General features: G+C 52.0%; 1 protein-coding gene across 1 annotated transcript in view; it reads right to left on the minus strand.

Annotated features, from left to right (window-relative positions):
• Positions 1-16,638, minus strand: part of PACSIN2 (protein kinase C and casein kinase substrate in neurons 2) — a 134,311-nt gene extending 117,673 nt beyond the window's left edge. Inside the window, exon 1 of the mRNA XM_049627585.1 lies at positions 16,480-16,638. The gene's annotated coding sequence lies outside the window, so the exon portion shown is untranslated. The remainder of the gene's footprint in view (positions 1-16,479) is intronic.
• Positions 16,639-18,324: the final 1,686 nt, after the last annotated feature.

Here is an 18,324-nt window from a genome sequence, read left to right on the forward strand (position 1 = left end):
GAAAAAAAAAATTAAAAAAAAAAAAAAAAAGAATGAAAAGTGATAGACGCTACATGTACAATGTCAAAATAATTCTGCTCAAAGAAACCAGACTTAAAAACTACATACCGTATGATTCCGTTGCTGTAAAATTCTAGAAAATACAAACTAGCATACAAGGGCAGAAAGCAGACCAGCAGTTGCCAGGGAGTAGGGAGTAGGAAAGGACTAAGGTGGCTCAGGAATACTGAACATATGTTCATTATCTTGATTATGGTGATGGTTTAATGGGTGTAGTCACATGGCAAAATTTATCACAGTGTAACCTTTAAATATGCACATCTTATTGCCTGTTGATTATACTCAATAAAACTATTTAAAATATGGGTGGAGGAAGGGCACCTGGATGGCCCTGTGGGTAGAACATGTAACTCTTGATCTCAGGGTCATGAGTTCAAGCCCCATGTTGGGCATGGAGCTGACTTAAAATTTAAAACATTAAAATTTGGGAGGAGAATAACATAAAGCTGCTTACCTTTTGTCAGGTAAGAATACTCTAAAAACTACCAGCTTGTGGGGTGCCTAGGTGGCTCAGTTGGTTAAGGGTCTGACTTCAGCTTAGGCAACGATCTCATGGTTCACAAGTTTGAGCCCTGCATCAGGCTCTGTGCTGACAGCTCAGAGCCTGGAGCTTGCCTCAGATTCTGTGTCTCCCTCTCTCTCTGCCCCTCCCCCATACATTCTCTCTCTCTCTCTCTCTCTCTCTCTCTCTCTCTCTCTCTCTCTCTCCTTCTCTCAAAAATTAATAAAAAAAAAAAAAACATTAAAAAAAAAAACTACCAGCTCTTTTCACAAACATGAAAAGAAAGGACAGGGGCACCTGGCTGGCTCAGTCAGTTGAGCTACTGACTTCGGCTCAGGTCATGATCTCACGGTTTGTGAGTTCAAGCCCTGCATCGGGCTCTGTGCTGACAGCTCAGAGCCTGGAGCCTGCTTCGGATTCTGTGTCTCCCTCTCTTCTGCCCCTCCTCCACTCATGCTCTGTCTCTGTCTCAGAAATAAATAAACATGAAAAAAAATTTTTTAATAAAAAAAAGAAAAGAAAGGACAATTTTATTTATTTATTAAGTTTATTTATTTATTTGTGAGAGAGAAAGCCAGGGAGGAGCAGAAAGAAAGGGGGAGAGAGAGAATCCGAAGCGGGTTCCCCACTGTCAGTACAGAGCCCTCCGTGGGGCTTGAACTCACAAACTGTAAGAACAGGACCTGAACCAAAATCAAGTCAGATGCTTAACTGACTGAGCCACCCAGGCGCCCCTGAAAAGAAAGGGCATTTTAAAGCTAAAATATAGGGGCGACTAGTGACAATACCATTTCAGACCAGCTTTTGTGACCCACTGGGCTGGGGACACCGCTGGAGGCTCCACAATCCTCAGGCAGCTCCCAGGCTCGTCTTCACGTCCAACTTGGCAGTTACTCTTGGAGGGGCAGCCCCCGCCCCACCCCCACCCCCACCCCCACCCCCGGTCCCAACAGCCCCGTGGAAGGTCACGTGTACTGTGGGACACTGTGGCTGCGGCAGTGACCCAAGACACTGTGTCCTCCCCTTCCAGGGGACAAGAAGACACAAGAAGTATGTTCCCCAAAAGGTTCCTGGAGTGCTGCTTGGCTGCTGAAGAAGTGAAATGCCTTGTTTCTGGAAGAGCTATTTACCCCAAAGCCAGTGTGTCTATATTTTGCTGCAAGGAAAAGTCTCACATGTCAACATTAAAACTGTTCACTGGGAATCTTCCAGGCTGAAGTCCATTGAGCTGAAGCGGAAATAAAAGAAGGCCACGATCTAAACCGGAATCTTCTGATGCTGTGCCAGAATGCTACCAAGATCCCGAAGACCTCAATTAGCCAAACCCCAGAAGGAGACTTCAGATAAAACGGGGCCCGACCAGTGATCTCATCGTGTGCGGCTGCTCTGGTGGTCAGAACAGCTGAGAAGAGGCCAGGCCTGCTCTGGGGCCCACCTCCCGGAACCCCAGCTGTCAAGCAGGGAGGGACGCCTCCCAGCCCTGCAGGGTGCCCCGAGCAGCAAGGACGGCAGGGCCCAGCACACTCAAGTCCCCCGAGCAGGGACTTTGTCACTTCAAGAAACCAAACATACACGGAATCCGGAGCAGTTCCCCGCACCACACGACCCCCACTCGTGCACTCGGGAAAACACGCCGGCCTGCACACCCGAGCCCCGTCCACACAGACGCTACCCGGACGCAACCGCCATCCAGTCGCCTCTCAGCCTGAGGTGCGTGTCCACCGAGGCACGGTCCGCCCTCAGTAGGACGCGGCGGGGGAAGAGGCCCACACGGCTCTTACCAGGGGGCTGGGGAGAATTCCAGGGTCTCTGTCCCCGCGCCTGGTCTGCAAGGAGAGACACGGGTTCCGGGCAGGCACGGCCCCTGGCCTTTCAGATTCCTCACCCTGTGGGGAGAGTCGCGTTGGAAGAGGGCCCCAGGCAGGAGTCCCACGGACCCAGTCTGATATACACTGAAGTGTGGATGAAAGGCGTGTGGGTGCGCTGCGGCCCCCGAACATCCGCCCCCCACCCCCACCCCCCCGGAGCCACAGCCTCCCAGCCAGGGCAAGAAGCCACAGAACTGCCTCCCCGCCCCAGAAACCCTACAGATTCTCTTGTCGCCCCCCACCGCCACCGCTTCCCCGATCCCCAGATCCCCATCTCACTGGACTTCGAATCTTGCCCCCCCCCCACTCCGCCTCCCCCCTTTCGACTGGAAACGCTTTAGAACGCCTCCCCGCTCTCTCTGAGCGCACGAAGCGATGACTTGCCCCTCCCAGCCTCGGGACTGCTCGGGACCCAACGACAGGAAAAGTGCCCGGACGCTGCAATGCTGACTTAGCCCCGAGCAGAACCCGACGACCCTCCACGGTATGAGCTGGCCGGTATGAGCTGGCCGCAGAGAAACTTAACCCCGGCACTCAGTCACGTTTCAAAATAACTCTAAAGGTGCTGCTCTGTGTTTGGCACCAAGTCGTGGCAAGCCTTAGAAGGAAGCAGGCTATGAAGTTATTAAATGTAAATATTTAAAGAACCAGCAGCTACGGACGCCAGGAGGACGGCGGCCTGCGACTTCCAGTCAGAGTAACGATTCTGTGATGTCAGGGGCCCAGTCGAGATCGCAAATGCTACCTCATCCCACCCTCCAGAGAAGAGAGGAACTTTTTAGAAGCAACTTTTCAGGAAGTCCCTGTGTCCTCTGGGCAGTGCCTCAGAAGTTAAAAAACAAGAAAACGACTCTCTGATGTGGAAAATCTGTTGTGCATATAAATCTCCTCCTCCTTTAAGCCAAGCAGTGAACAACGTGCATTTCAAATGCCATTCACGAGGCAACCGTCTGGGACTGGCGATGAGATCGTGCCATTTTGCTAAAGGCATAGACACGTATACACGGCAGCATCAAGTGTCTATGATGCCTACCATACGGGGGCCTGAAACCCACGTTTCCATCCTGGAACAAGACCACTTGACGGGACAGTCAGGCAAAGAAGACATTTCTGACTCAGCGCTGAAGGAAGAAATCAGAGAACGAGATGTCCCGGGCAAAAAGGGCCAGACTTCATTTTCCGGTGGCCTTTCTGATGATGCCCTCGGGCCTAGCTTGCTGAATTCCACAACCCCAAGCTGCTCACACACACTGCACGGCCGGCCGAGCTACGAGGCCTGTCACTTAACCTAAGGCCAGCTTCCCACCTGCAAAACAAAGTTGTCATAAGGATAAGGGTAATCACACATGGCAAAGCAGGGCACCTGCCACAAAGAAGCCTCCATAAATATTAAATTTTTAAGTATCATTATGATAATGATGAAGTTAAAAAAAAAAAAAAAAACAGTTTAGGAAAGTGAAGGCTGGAAGGAGCCAAGCCCTAAGCAGGCGGGATGAGGCCTGGACCCTCCAGCCCCGAGGCTGGCCTTCCCTCCGCACTAGGGCATGCGTTGTCTAAGCATCCCTAGTCCCCTGATTAGTCGTCCCCCACCAGAATGTAAGGTCTTGGTCTACTGTGTTCCTGCTGTAACCCCAGTGCTAGGAATCAGGCCTGGCAAGAGGCGGACATTCAAATATTGTTGAATAAACAAATGAGGGTTTATGAACTCCCCGGAAGTGCGTGCAAAAACGCTTGCAACCTCTTGGGGGGGGGGGGGGAGTCTATTGTCATGAAATTCCGAAAGAGAGCTCAGAACTAAACCCAAGTCAGGATATACCGCTGAGTTCCACCCACATCTCAGAACGCTAATGACCAAGGTTATGTTAGTAAGGCAGCAAACTTCACAGAGCAAAATCAACCAGAGGGGAACTTACAAGGCTTCTCAAGGGCTGGCCACCACGCAGTCTTCGGCTCTGCCGTGGGCAGGCCCCAGCCTTTACATCTGCAGTTCGGATTCTGGAATGTACTTTGCAACAAGAAGGTCGAAAGCCAGCGAAAACCCCGTGTACAAACTACGCCTGGTGGGCACAGCTCTGAGTGCGCAATCCCTCTGGAGCCACACCCTCACCTCCTGGGGAGCCAGCGTCCCTGTGGGGACCACCAATGCGCCAGAGGGCTTTAAGGCAGATCTGTGAGCCTGTCCCTTCAACTGCATACATCTGTAGCGGAGGAAACGGCGCTGGCCCGTGACCAGAACTCAGCAGTCTCGTCCCCGTCCCACTGCTCAGAGAGGGGCCCTCCTACAGGGGAAGGCAACCCGGGTCCCCGGTGAGGAGGGTGAGGAGACGGCGGCAGGACTTGAGAGCAGGGCTCTGCAGACTCTGAACAGGGGCAACGTGCCACCTCCACCCCGGGAGGGAAAGCCGCTTCCCCCCACCCGGCACCCAGGGCTGACAGAGTTCATCTCTCGGGAGTGGGCCTCCACCTCTTCCAATCATGCTGCTAACGTTGTTTTTGTAAGGCAGGAATTTAAAGGAGTCCCCTCACCCTGCCTCCTATCAGTTAGAAGGCACATGATTCTCAGCTATTTCTTTTTTTTTTTTTTTTTTTTAATTTTTACTTATTTTTGAGCGAGAGAGCACGAGTAGGGGAGAGGCAGAGAGACAGGGAGACAGAGGATCCAAAGCAGGCTCTGTACTATCAGCACAGAGCCCAATGCAGGGCTCGAACTCACGAATGGCGAGATCACGACCTGAGCCAAAGACAAACGCTCAACTGACTGAGCCACCCAGGAGCCCCTGGTCTCAACCATTTCTGAATTTCGTAAACTACACGTTCCTGCTGGAGGTTAGAGACCAAAAAGCACAGGTCTAAAACAACAATTCTGGAGACGAACACACACACACACACACACACACACACACACACACACAAACACAAAACCTTCAAGGAGGGTCACATGACTGGTCTTGAGCTTTAAAGGGAGGTGATAAAACAGCCTCTCCCCCCAAATCAGGCAACTTCACACCCCCCTGTAAGAGCAAGAAGAGAGAAATCCGAAAGGAAATAAAAGCAGCATTAAAGAGAAAATAACAAAAGCAAGTCTGGAATTTATTATACCAACCACTTCACTCACTTTTCATAAAAAGAGACGTTAACTTTTTCCCCATGACTCACACGTGGCCAGGTCTACCTACCCCTCTCGCCCCACCGCGAGGCCCTGTTTCCGGGGGACTCTCAGGTAAGGCCCAGCCCGGGGCTCCAGTGGCCAGCCCCAGGTCTAAGAAGCAGAAGAAACTTGGTGGGCCACCACCGTGCACCCTGCTGAACCCAGAATAAAGCGTGGCTCAAAGGCTGCTAAGGAATCATGCCTCAAGGTCAGGTATCAGAGGGCCCGTCCTGAGACTCAGTAGCCCTCACGCCACGCCACCCAGCCAGGTCACGGCAGCTGAGCAGACATTTCTCGGGAAATAAAACAGGAAGTGTGGAAAAGACAAGGGGAAGCTAAGAGCGTGAGCCTCTGGGGCTTGGTAGTTACCATCCAGCTAGGCTGAGAAGCTGCAGGGATGCCTGAGCCTTCCAGCCCCTGCCAAAGCCTCTGCCGCACACACAACCAAAGGCTTGGCAAGTTGCCTAGGCAACAGCTAACCTAGGCCCGTGTAGGCATCTGTGGAAACCAGGGCAAAGTACAGTTTCCATACTTGTGATACAAACACAGACTGCTAAGCACAGAGCAAAGCATGACTCTAAAACTGGGGTTGATTGGGGCGCCTGGGTGGCTCAGTCGGTGAAGCGTCCAGCTTCGGCTCAGCTCATGATCTCATAGTTCCTGAGTTCGAGCCCCGCGTCGGGCTCTGTGCTGACAACTCGGAGCCTGGAGCCTGCTTCGGATTCTGTGTCTCCCCCTGTCTCTGCCCCTCCCCTGTTCGTGCTCTGTCTCTCAAAAACAAATAAACATTAAAGATAAAATAAAATAAAATAAATAAAATAAATAAATAAAATAAAATAAATTAAAATAAATTAAATTAAATTAAAATTAAATGAAAACAAAATTGGGGTTTATTGACAGAATACACGAGTGGGGAGGGGAAGCAGGAATGGAGGTGGCACCCAGCTGAGCGGACCCAGAGAAGCCAGTCCTGCACTGTTGGCAGCGAGAACCCACTGGTGCCTGGGAGACAACACTCTCCTTATGCTTCTGTGGTGTTTGCGATGATTTCCTCTTACTTCCACCTTAGCTCATACTAATGTCTCTCATTCTGTTCTGTTGTGGACGTCAGCCTTTCTTAGCCAGGATAAGAAGAACTAAGAAAAGAGTTTTTGTCCTGGGGAGGACAGAGGACTCGAGGGGAAGCAGGCCCTGCCCACCCCAGAGATGGGAGGCCACGAAGGAGGCACAGAGGAATCCAAGGGAGGGGCTCCAGGAGGGGGAGAGCGGAGGCCCTGAGGCCCGGCACCGCTCCCCACCAGAGCCCCTCCTAGTTCCTGATAAGCAGGTCTTTTGCAGACCCTGGAAAACGAGCCACCAGGAAAACAGGACTCCACTCAGTCTGAGGGAGGACACCTAAGGGACTGTGGAAGACGAAAAAGCCAGCCATCCCTCGGGGAAGGGACACGGTGAGGGACAGTGAAGGACACAACAACTTCCGAACAGGGAAAAAAAAAAAAAAAAAACAAGGAGAGCAAGCACAACACTATAAACCTCCCAGTATGTTCTCTGAGATGTTGGACTCTAACCATTCACAGGGCCAGGAACATCTCTGAGAGCTGCCTCTAGAAGCTACACAAGGCAAAATCTGCAGGATCACTTGATCCCCAGGCTGTCCTGACATCCCAGTGACACTGGCGGGGACGACCTGGCACAGCAGAGCCCTTCCCGATACGCACACTGTCAGAGAACGAAGAGATGTGGTGGCCCAGAGCGGCAGGACCACTGTGCTCACGGAGGAATGCAGCCACAAACATTTACCACCTTGGGGACGTAGAACATTAGCTCGGGTGATTGATAAAGTAGCAAAGCCTTTTTCAAAGACTGTTTCCTGCTAATTCAAGTAAAACGATAGCCAGAAACCTAGAAAGGAAACGTGACTCATTTGAGAAAACCTCTCGAGAGTTTCTTAATCTCACAGATCCTTGCAAGTTCCAGAGGCCAAGGCATCTTAAAGAGAGAGAATCCCTCGATACTTTCACTCATAAGCATCAGGAAAACAAACCCACAAGCAACAGAGAAGGCTTTCAAAACACTCTAAGACGTTCACACTCTTTAATCTGGGACTTCTATTTCTGAGAATTTATTCCCAGGAACTGAACACACAAATGGAGAAAGAAAAATGAAACTGTAAATTACAAATTCATCTACAATAGCCAAAAAAGTTGGAAATTACCTAAAATGGCCAGCATTAAGGAAATGGTTTAATCTCATTACATTCACAAGATTATAAAATCATTACAGGTCTTGTTAAAGACGATGGTAAAACCCTGGAAAACATCAGATAAAATATTTCAGTGGATCTGAATAATGCATTCCTACCAGCGAAGATTAATGAAAAAAGAGGCACATGCGGTTGGTGCCTGCCATTTACAACCCTGTTTACAACCTGAATGACCTCGGACGAGGCACACGGTCTCACTCCTGCAGTGTCCTTGCATTCAGACTGGTGACGTCAGAGGTCGGACAGAGGCAGTGCACGTCCCTGGCCTCCCCTGAAGCCTGAAACAAAGCAGGCAGCTAGCAGGTGGCAACTACTCCTAAGATAAACTGAAAACCCCTATGCATGCGGAAGGTAAAACACAGAAAGAGTTCTTTATTCAGAAAACTCTATTTTCTGGGACGCCTGGGTGGCTCAGTCAGTTAAGCGTCTGACACTTGCTTTCGGCTCAGGTCATGATCTCGCGGTTCAAGAGTTCGAGCCCCACGTCAGGCTCTGTGCCACCAGCACAAGATTCTTTCTCTCCCTCCCTCTCTGCCCCTTCCCTGCTAGTGCACGCTCTCTCAAAATAAATAAATGAACATTAAAAAAAAAAAAAAAAAAGAAAAACCTCTGCACCTTCAGTATTTAAAAGAAAAAGACAAGAACGGGGTTTGGTAAAAGCCTTTTAACGATTATCACCAGCATACAAACAAACATCTGCTCTAATTTACCTCGACAACAGATCTTCATTTGATATCACAATGGCGACAAAATGTGAATATCTTTCACAATTTTACACAGTGCAAAATGAGTGCTTTACAGAAATGTAATTTCTTCTTCAACTCGCTGTTTTTAAACGATGTATGACACTTTTCAAAATACAGCCAGTGGGAGGTGAGGCAAGGGTACGCCTAAGGGAGCAGGAATGTAAAGCTTCTTGTACGGTCCCTCGGGAACCCCAGAACCCAGAGGCCTGTCCCAGGTGGTGGCCTCCACCCTCGACCGACCCCCACCGTCGCGGGCCTCCTCGCTGGTACCTGCCCAGACTCCTGAGCTGAGGATGCGTTTACTGGCACTGGACGTCTGTCCCAACTGCTCCCTGCATTGAAACACCGTCACATCCGAGCTAAACGGCACCCAGGCGGGCCAGCTCCAGCCTCCAACAACGAGTCAGCTATAAAAACCCACGAATAGCGGGCCTGGAGGTCCGTGCAGGGGGCACAGCCGGCTCTGTGGTTCCTCTTGAAGACCACAACTCACAGACTTGGCACGCTCGGTTGGCGACAACAGAATTTGGCACAACGGAACACAAACTGTAGTTTCAAATACGAGAATGTTCACAAAGCATGGTTTAGGCACCGCTTTATAATAAAATTTCATTCGGATGAACAGGAAACGTCACAACACTGGACGCAGTCCGTTCTGTGAAGGCCGCCTGCAGGCCCCGGCGCAGGCCCCACACCGAGGCTCCCAGGGAAGCCCGGCTCAGGGTGGAGGCCCGGTCGGGGTCCTGGCCGGCTGGCCTCAGCCAAACCACCGGCCCCCCAGGCCTCCCTCTTTTCCTCCTCCAAACAATGAAGAGTGAGGCCAGCCAATAAGGCTGCTCTGGAAACAAAACGAGAGCTCTAGGAAAGTTCTGGTAAACTGCAGATGCCTGCACAACCAGGCTGTTTTTTATATATTGTCGTTATAAAATCAAGTTCCTGCACAAATACTAATTCTAAAAGGAGAAGGGTCATGGTGCAGTTTGGGACACAAGGAGAAACCGTCCATAATTCTACAGCCCTAACTACCATCGCTGCACGTATTCTAACACTTTCCCCATGGGACGAGCGTCCGTGTACCTTCGCAACTGGCTTTCTCAAGTCGTGGTATTTTTCGTCACCTCAGTGGCAGCCATCATCACCCTCACACATGCGCCTTCGAATCTGAGAGTCACTAGATCATAGCATCGGCCCGTCATCTCAGACTCAGGCTCTCCACCACCTAGAACATTCACCTCAGGCACAGAATCTCGCCCTCCCAGAAGGAGCAAGGCTTCGGGAGAGGCTGGACCGCCCTCCGGCCTGCGCCCCAACAGGAAGGGCAGATTCAGACAGGAGCAGAGAGGCGGCAAGTGCCAGGGCGGGCGGCACTCCATGCATGGCCAGAGGCCCAGCCCCCACCGACAACCCGACATCGTCCCTATGACCCGGGTCACCAAGGAAAGGTCCAAATGTACCAAACAGACCTTCACTGGGGAAAGAAAACATTGTAGGAGGATCTGCAATACAATTGGATAACATAACATCAAATTAGGCATTTTATAGGCACACTTGCTTACTCAGCAAATTCACTGAAGCAGACCTTGGACTCTGAGCTCGACCAAAGTTACTGAGCCCGCACCGTGGAGCTGGCACAGGTGCTGAGCTCTCGGGGCCACACTGCCCTCCCTAGGTCATGTGAGGAGGGGGCGGTCAGCGGCCCAGTTCTGAAGATGTTGAAGCATGTGGCCAAGGAAGGCCACACGGTTACCTAGGGGTAGAGCTGAACTCAAACCGGGACCGTGCGACTCTGAAACCGTGTTACCTCCTATAGCTTAGTGCAATATGACCTTCCTGCAGGAACCAGAGGTGAAAGTTACCTACTGACTGCATGGATTGGTGAGCAAAAACCACAGGGAAAAGGCAGAACCCAGGCAGCCACTGCATTACCAACCAAAACCGGAAGCAACACGATAAGCAAAGAGACTGAGGCAAGACGGTTGCCAATCCCACTCTGGAAGCCCCTGTCGTTAGAGAGCGCAGCCACCGCTTCCTAAAAACCTGGATGGCAATCTCTGAGCCTCCAGGAGACAGCGGTGACCTTGGTGAAAATGAGCTACCTAACCACCCGTCCCCATCTGCATCCCAGACTTCTCAACTGACGTTTCCTTTCTGTGCAGAGCTTCAACCTGCTGTGTCTGCTGCCCGGAAACAGCTCCCCACTGAACTCCCATCCTCCAGGAAGAGGTCCAAAACCCGAGCCAGCGTGCCGGGCAGGTTACACAACCTGAAGCCTGCCCACCCAGCCTTCCCTCCCTCCACCTGAAGAGGCTCCTCTCACCCCAAGCCACTCACACTCCCACATTCTCAACAGCACCGTGCCTCCCCGACTGGGATTCTCCTTCCAGGCATCGTCCCCTGGAAAGCACCTGTGGATCTGGAAAACACCTCCAAAGTCACCTCCCTGAAGGTCAGCTCTCTGCAGTGTTCTGAGGGCAGTCAGACCCTCCCACCTCTGTCCCCTCTACTTTGTACATGCTCCTATCTGCTACTGTCCTGGTAAAACGTGATTGCTTCCAGGTCAGCCTCCTTGACTGAGCTGCCTCTGCAGAATGTGACAGTCACCTTCATCTTGGGATCCCAGAGCTGTGGGCGGAGCCAGGCACACTGGACACTCGGGAGCCAGGATGCCCCCAGCTTCGACCCCCCCCCATTGCCCACTTCCCCACACCCACAAACATCTCTCCAAACGCTCTCGGCCCCAGGGAGTGAAATTAAAATAAAAAGCAGGCACTTGGACATGGCAGTCTAATGGAGCTGACAACCACTCTTATCGATATTTAAATCACAGAGAGCAGGCCACTGGAAGAGAAGCGCCAACCTACAGATGCAAGCTTCCTGGTCAGAGGAAGGGCTTGTAAATACCAGCAGAGCTAATGAAGGAGCCATTATGGCAGGTCACGTTTAACTGGACACCATCCCTGCAAGGGGGCGGGCAGCCTGGGGCCTCGTCATGGGCCTTGCCCTCCGACAGCCTCATTTCCTGACCAGGCTGCTACTTCTGGGGACTTCCAACTGCTTAATGCTCAGAATTCACTGCTGCCTGTAGCCTCCACCAATTCCTCTCTCTGGGGAGCAATTCATTTAAGGAAGCCGACACATGGCATGAGGCTTTCTGTTCAGCGTCAGGGAGAAGGTGCATATCTGCCTCGCCCTTGTAGGTTTCCCAAAGAAGTGCATGGTGAAATGAGCAAATAAGGAGCAAATACCTTCTTCCACCTCTGGACGATGAATAATAGTCTCAGGTGCAACCTAACAAGAAGACAGGACCACACGCACATACTCACACCACGTTTGAGGGATACCTACTGTATGCTGTCCTACACCTCCATCTGAGTATTCAAAACATCTTCACTGCGATGATTCTTTCCATCAGTAATAAACCACCTAACGTCCGTGAGTCTTTAAAATTCAGTGTTCTTTTGCATACATGAGCTGAGACTCTGTGCTCTGTTAATAAACTGAAAAAAATCAGTCCCTAAAATATTCAGGCTCTGGCCAGAAGGCCACAAGAAGCCACTGTTGGAAAGTCATGGTCATTGGCACAATCCCCACCCAACCCTCAAACCCACCCAGGAGCTCTGGGCCCAGGGAGGGGCCTCACAGGCTGCAGGGGACATCTCATCTGAAGTACATATTTGGATGGAGTCAAACATTTGGAGTTCTGACTTAACAGTTCTGACTTAACACTGACTTCACACGTTTTTCAAGTGCTAAACAACTGAGAGGTAATCATTTCAATGTACCCTTTAATCAATAAACATTAAACGAGTCTGCTCAAAACATCTAAGTCCTACAAACGTGTCCCTATGAAAATATGACAAGAAAAACATAACAAAAACAAAATAATCCTTTTGACAGTCAGGCAGAAAGGTGTTCAGTGATCCAAATTCCGACAAAAAAAAAAAAAAAAACAGCCCTTTCAGCAGATGAGCAAATAGTTTCCTCTGTAAGTGACACATCCTGGGATATTTACACTGCCAAACATAACTGGTAATGACAACCACCAAGGAAGCAAAACCTAATGGAAAAACCCCAAGCTGGCAACCAGGTGCCCCAGTTCTGGTCCCAGGACAAGCCTCTGGCTGTGTGATCCTACCAAAGGAATAGCCAGCCCCCGTACGCCTCTCTTCATCATGAAAAGGACTATCCATCACCACCCAAACCACTCAGAAACATTTTAAGGACCCAAAAAAAAAAAAAAAAAAAAAGAGAGAGGTGAAAATGCTTTGGAATGTGCCCTCTATAAATATAAGTCATTGTTATTATTAGCTCAAAGATGACCGAGAAAATAGGATTACAGAGTATCAGCAGTGAAGGGGGTTAGAGATGGGGTGATCCCAGAGACCTCAATCTGGCCCAGCCCTTTGAAGCTGTGTGCTTTCTGGGAAGGAGTGCCCAGTTTTTATTAAATTCTCAAAAGGTGAAGAACCTCTCAGGCCTTCACCTTACAAATATAAAACCTGAGGGGCGCCTGGGTGGCTCAGTCGCCTAAGTGTCCAACTACAGCTCAGGTCATGATCTCACAGTCCGTGAGTTTGAGCCCCACATCAGACTCTGTGCTGACAGCTTAGAGCCTGGAGCCTGCTTCAGATTCTGTGTCTCCCCCTCTCTCTGCCCCTCCCATGCTCATGCTCTGTCTCTCCATAATAAATAAACATTAAAAAAAATTTTTTTAGAGAAACACATAAACGTATGTCCAATATATCTCAATTAAAAACTAAAGATTTGGGGGCAAATGGCTGGCTCAGTTGGTGGAGCGTGTGATTCTTGCCCTCAGGGTTGTGAGTTTGAGTCCCACGCTGGGTGTAGAGATTACTTAAAAAAAAAAAAAAAAAAAATCTTTAAAAAAACAGAACAAAACAGGGGCTCCTGGGTGGCTCAGTCAGTTGAGACTCTGACTCTTGCTTTCAGCTCAGGTCATGAACCCAGGGTCATGGGATCCAGCCCCATGTTGGGCTCCACAATAAGTGTGGAGCTTTCTTAAGATTCTCTCTCTCTCTCTCTCTCTCTCTCTCTCTCTGCCCCTCTCCGCCCCTCTCCCCTGCTCATGCTCTCTCTCTAAAATAGAATAAAAATAAATAATTAAAATACAAAATATTTTATTCTAGGAATTTAAAAAATACATGGTGTTCTGTTAAGCAAACAGATTAACGTGCAGAATGAATAAATTGTTATTCTGGGAATAAACGGAAGCCAACACATAACTAAAGAAAGGACACCTCTGTTGTTGTTTTATGTGTGTTTTTTATCAAACTACCAACGTGTGTGCTCCCAGATGGCCGCTGTTCTTTAAAGAGTTACCTTTGGAACTACACACACGTCAAGAACATTGCATGGCACAGAATACCTCTGAGTATACTTGGAGAATTCTTTTAAGACTGTCTGCAGTCAGCAGACAGGACATAATCATCGCAATACCAAACGTCTGGAGGAATTCCTACACAGCCGCCCCAGGGACCACCACTGGGACCCATCAGGAGTCAGGTTTCAGGCACCAAGATACTTTCAGGTTTGTGACGGATCACCGCCAGGGCCGTAAAGGTCGGTCTCTACCTGCGGAATGCACACTGACTTCCTAACTGAGGCACTGCCACCCTGCCTTCAGGTACGCCAACTGCAGTTCCAAACAATCTAATTGGAAAAAAACTGAGCCAGCACCACGGCTCACATGAATGTGGTCATTACCCCCATAATCTACGGGGAGGCCTCCGTACAGCGACCATGACAATCTGATGGCAGATAAGGCAGGCACGAGTCAGCGCAGAGGTTCCACTGAGTGTGGCCTAAGAGCACTGGGTAACAGCTACCCCATCTCTAAACGCAAGGCACCATTACTATTAATTAAGGCGTCTGTGGAATCTTTTTGATATTCCTTAACATCCCAGAATCAACCGATGACCCGGTCAGAAGCAGGAAGCCTGAGCATCGTGTCCTTAAGTCGGTCAACGCAATTTTCAAGTGAATATAGAGAAGAAAATGAAAAGGACAAATACCCCTCAGCTCCCACCCCAGAAATGGCCTGGCTATCAGAGATCTGGATTGGGCATCAAGGACAAGGGAAAGACAACCTTATCTCCCAGCAGCAGGCGGTGCCGGCAACCCACACACTTTTTCACAGATGCATACTTTTAGGTAATTTAAATATTACAACCTCTCATACACCTGTGACTGAAAGTAATAAAGTCCCAACTCCCAAACACCACGAGCTGAACGTGCCACTTCCGTTCAAATGAGTTTTTAATTCCTCTCCGAAACCCGAATAAAGAGTACAGACCCAATCACCCTTCTGCTCTTCCCTGTCACGTTACTTTCCCAAGTAATCAATATCACCGGCCCAACAGCCAGCTTCTTTAAAGCCTGAAGACAATTGTCAAAAGAAAATCACACACCACAGAAAAGTTTTTGATGTGGTGGCCTCATATCTCAAGTAGCATAACCTCACCAAGGAGAATGCCGAGCTCCAGAAGAAAGTTTAGATGCACGCAGATGAGTTTCCCACATGAATCAAGAGAAACCCCAGTTGCCCTGGCTCCTATTCAATGCCTGTATGTGGAGGCTTCAAGCAGGCTTGCGAATCAAGTCCAATAAGAACATTTGGGGGCAAGAACGGGAGGGCTGGCATTCACCAGCGCCCACCTGGTTGGTTTCCTTGCCCTGGGCTCCAGCCTGGCAATCCCGGGAGGGTTAAAACAGAACTTCAGCCTAAAACTGCAGAGGAGGGAAGGAAGCTATGAGCTCACCGTCAGCAACTCAGGTTTGAATTCTTTTAGCTGTTCTCTTGATTTTCATCAGCACAGCCAGGGAGTGTTTGGTAAACAGTGTAATGAGTAGCCGTGGAGATTCTGGGCAGCCTACCCTCCTCAACCACAAAAACACAGGACAGTTGCAGTAGAGGAGGGAAGACCCGGGAACGGTTACACACACCCCACCTCCAAGGACACCTTCCCCTGGGCACCCAACTGGAGGGCAGCATCCTCAAAGACAGCAGCTGCGTGAGTCCCAAGGAGGCAGCACAGTTTGCCCTCCCGACCAGCTCCATCCGAAAAGCAAAGTCCCCCCCCCCCCCCCCCCCCCCCGCCTCCAGTGGAGCCAAAACCCAACGAACCACTGAAATTAAGGGGCAGAAACTGCTACCTCTCCAATCCGGGACCCCTCTCCAATTCCGATGCCCGGGCAGGCTCGGAAACCCCAGAAGAGAGAACGTGTTCACGTTTCTAAGAACCACTGACAGTCTGGGAAAACTCCGAGGGTGGAACGGGGGCCAAGAGCTCCAGCCTCTCCTGCCTGTCCCCCCTGCCCCAGGACCTGCTCGCCAGGAAGGCCTCGCCGCCCTCACCCCCGTGGAGCCAGGAGAGACACGGGGAGGGTGGGAAGGAAGGAAATAGAGGGCAGTCCTCAAAGGGCCCCCAAATAAGCTCATCCGCGTTGGTGTCCCGCCTGCCCTCCAAGTGGCGCCTACCAGCCACCCCGCTCCTCCCCCGCAGCCGCCCTCGCCCCCCACGAGTCCCCCACTGAACCTCCGCGCCCCTCGGCCGGGCGGCTTCCCCGGAGCGCGCCCGCCGCTCCTCCCCGAGTGTCTGCGGAGCGCCCACCTGCCCCCTCGGCAGCAGCCTCCAACCCCGCCGGCCCCGCCGCGGCGCTGCCCTCCCCAGCGACCCCCACCCGAGAACCTTCCAGCTCGCGCTTCGGCGCCCGCCGCCCCCGAACACGCCCCCTCCCACGGAGACAGGAAGTCCGCGCGCCGGCCGCGCGGCCGCACAGGCTTCCCCCCGGCCGAGCAGCGCGGGCCCGGCCGCCCACCGACGCCCCCGTGGCCGCCCGCGGCGCCCCAACCGTCGCGGCGCGCCCCTCACCTCGGCCGCCGCTCTTCTCCCGACTCGCCGCTCACCCCGCTCCCACCGCAACGGCGTCTCCGGCTCCGGCTCCGGCTCCCGCCCTTGCTCCGGCCGCGCTCCTCAGCCCAGCCCTGCCCTGCCCCGCCGCGGCCGCCGCTGCCGCCGCTGCCGCCGGCCAGGAGCGCACCGCCCCCGACGCGCCCGCCGTGCTCGCCCCATTGGCTGCTGAGCGCCTGGCCCCGCCCCACGGCCCCTTCCACACCTCGGATTGGACCAGGGAGCCGGGAGGCGGCACGCCCCCTGGCGCCCAAAAGGACCTCCTCTGGGCACCATTGGCGGCGTCTCCTGTCAATCAAGGGGGAGTGCCTACTTAACCAACCGATAGGGTGCGGGGGGTCACTGTCCCGGGGTCGCTCCCAGGCGGTGCTTCGCCGCGCTCACGTCCTGGGGCCAGAGTCCTGAGGCTTTGCTGGCACCCAGGCGTGGGGAGCGCCGTAGGGCAGCGCCTCACCCTACTGGGAATTCAGGGAAGTAGTCGTTCTGAAAGTTTCCTCTCCTAGGGCGCTCGGCGAAGCCAAAGTCAACAGGGCTTCCTCCGATTCCCGCCACAAGAGTACATTCCTCTTGAGCCGCTTAATTTAAGCCCTGGGAGGAGTGGTGGTGGTGGAGGGGTGTGTGTGTGGACAGAGCCGCCAGGGAGGGCATATGGATGGCCCACACGATGGAGCGCTTTATTTCTGGTTCTTACCTGACCTTGCTTGATGGGAGTATTAGCCCCATTCTGCAGACAGAAATAACAACGAGTACAAAATTACCAACATTCGATGACCACTTTCCAACCATTGCTTCCGAGGATCCTGGTAGAGAGGATGATCCAAGTATGCCCAAGGGAGGGTTTGGAGACAGGCCAGGCAATTTGGGGAGCTAAACGGCGGGGGGCGCTGGAGTAAAGAGGGTAAAGGGCGGAGCCAGGATTAGAAACCCAAGTCCGCCCCAACCCAGATCTGCGCTGGTTCCACGGGAGAATAACCCTGAGGACGGTGCAGCGATGCTGGAACATGCTTAAGCTAGAATGGTAAAAGGGGAAGCAGGACACAAAATGGTGGAGACTGTAGAATTCCACTACCAACAGGGGCGCCTATAGGTCAGTTGAGCATCAGCCGGTTGATTTCAGCTCAGGACATCATCTCAGTTGGTGGGTTCAAGCCTGGCCTCAGGCTCTGCACCGACAGCGCAGAGCCTGCTTGGAATTCTCTCTCTCTGCCCCTTCCCTGCACTCTCTCTCTCTCTCAAACAAACAAACAAATTCTACAAATTCTGGGAGAGTCCGCAAAGAGAGTGTTTTTTCACTTTCCAAACTGTTTGTTCTTTTGCATTGTTTTTGCTAATTGTGACTAGAGGTTTGCCCCGAAACCTCCAGTGGGTCGGTCACCTCTGTCTCCCGCCTCCTGCTCTTCCCCACATACTCCTCGGTCCTTGCCCTCATCCCCTTCTCCATGCACATACATGCTCACACATATCCCCCTTCACGCTGCACACTTGTGAGGCTAGAAGGGGGTCCCTCCAGACAGGACACCACGGGGAGGCACTGAGCCTGGCACTGGCTGGCAGTAAGACACCTCCCGAGCCTTTCTGGCCTCCAAGCCCCAGAAGCCACTTCCTGGCCACCTGACCCAAGCAGCGCTCCAGCCTCCACACATTGGCTCCTTTCTTGTCTCTTCCTTTCCGTCTTAGGACAAACCCAAAATTCCCCCCATTTTCTCACACCAGCAATTTGAGCTACTGTTGCCGAGCCCTTTGAGTCTTGCGCTCTGTCCCAGCAGCTTAGCATGGTATTTTTCCAAAGAGTGCTCCCCTTTGCCG

Source organism: Panthera uncia, chromosome B4, assembly GCF_023721935.1.
Source record: "Panthera uncia isolate 11264 chromosome B4, Puncia_PCG_1.0, whole genome shotgun sequence".
Lineage (NCBI taxonomy): Eukaryota > Metazoa > Chordata > Mammalia > Carnivora > Felidae > Panthera > Panthera uncia.